General features: G+C 39.9%; 1 non-coding gene across 1 annotated transcript; it reads left to right on the plus strand.

Annotated features, from left to right (window-relative positions):
- The first annotated feature begins 249 nt into the window (after positions 1-249).
- On the plus strand, positions 250-356 carry LOC131238214 (small nucleolar RNA R71). The gene has a single exon (XR_009167623.1). It is a non-coding gene; the product is annotated as a small nucleolar RNA R71 (small nucleolar RNA).
- Positions 357-1,007: the final 651 nt, after the last annotated feature.

Genomic DNA, 1,007 nt, shown 5'->3' on the forward strand with positions numbered 1-1,007 from the left:
GAGTTGAGATCATCATCCTCTTTCAGAAGGTATACTCCGCCCATTTCCTTTGATTGAGTGGACCTAGAAGTGGTATTTAATTTTGGGTATATGTCCCATGATTGCATGTTTTCAGCAAGTCTATCCAAGTAATCCCACACATCATCGACATTTTTATTCATAAATTCTCCATTGCACATTGTCTCAACCAATTGATGCGTGGAAGATGTCAGTCCATCATAAAAAAAGTGTGTAATGTGCCACGTTTCAAATCCGTGTTGTGGGCATGAGCTAACAAGGTCCTTGAACCGCTCCCAACATTGGAAGAATGTTTCATCCTCCTTTTGGGCGAAGTTCATGATTAATTTTCTAAGGGTATTCATTTTGTGATATGAAAAAAATTTCTCTATGAACTCCTTGCCATGTCATTCCATATGCCAATAGATCGAGGACGTAGTGATTGTAACCACGTCTTAGCTTTCTCTTTCAAAGAAAAGGGAAAGAGTTTTAGCCTGACCGTGTCCTCAGACACGTTTGGAAAGTATAAAGTGGCTATGATTTCATCAAACTCTTTCAAGTGTAGATACGGATTTTCAGATTCAAGCCCATGAAACTTTGGAAGGAGTTGAATCACCCCTGGCTTGATATTCATATGTCTCGTATTTTCGAGAAAAACCATGCATGAGGACATATTCACCCCCGCCTCTTGTAAATAATCTCGTAAAGTACGAGGTGAGGCTGCTTGATGCACCTCATTCTCATCCTGGATGTCCTTCACCCTATGTTGGGGTAAAAGAGGTTGATTTGCGGCCATAACCTCAGTTCTGAGGATCTCAAGTGGTGTCTAATCTTACGATGGATAGATAACCCCTCAACCAATCCTCCTTGAGACGTACAGTGTTGTCACGAACCCACTTGGGAATGAAACACTCGCAACCCTCAATTCAAATTTTAAACATATATCTAAAAGAAAGGAAGAAATACAAATCTAGAAAATAAGAGAAAAGAATTGGAAGGAAGTTACCAAA

This window comes from Magnolia sinica, chromosome 2 (genome assembly GCF_029962835.1).
Source record: "Magnolia sinica isolate HGM2019 chromosome 2, MsV1, whole genome shotgun sequence".
Taxonomy (NCBI): Eukaryota; Viridiplantae; Streptophyta; class Magnoliopsida; order Magnoliales; family Magnoliaceae; genus Magnolia; species Magnolia sinica.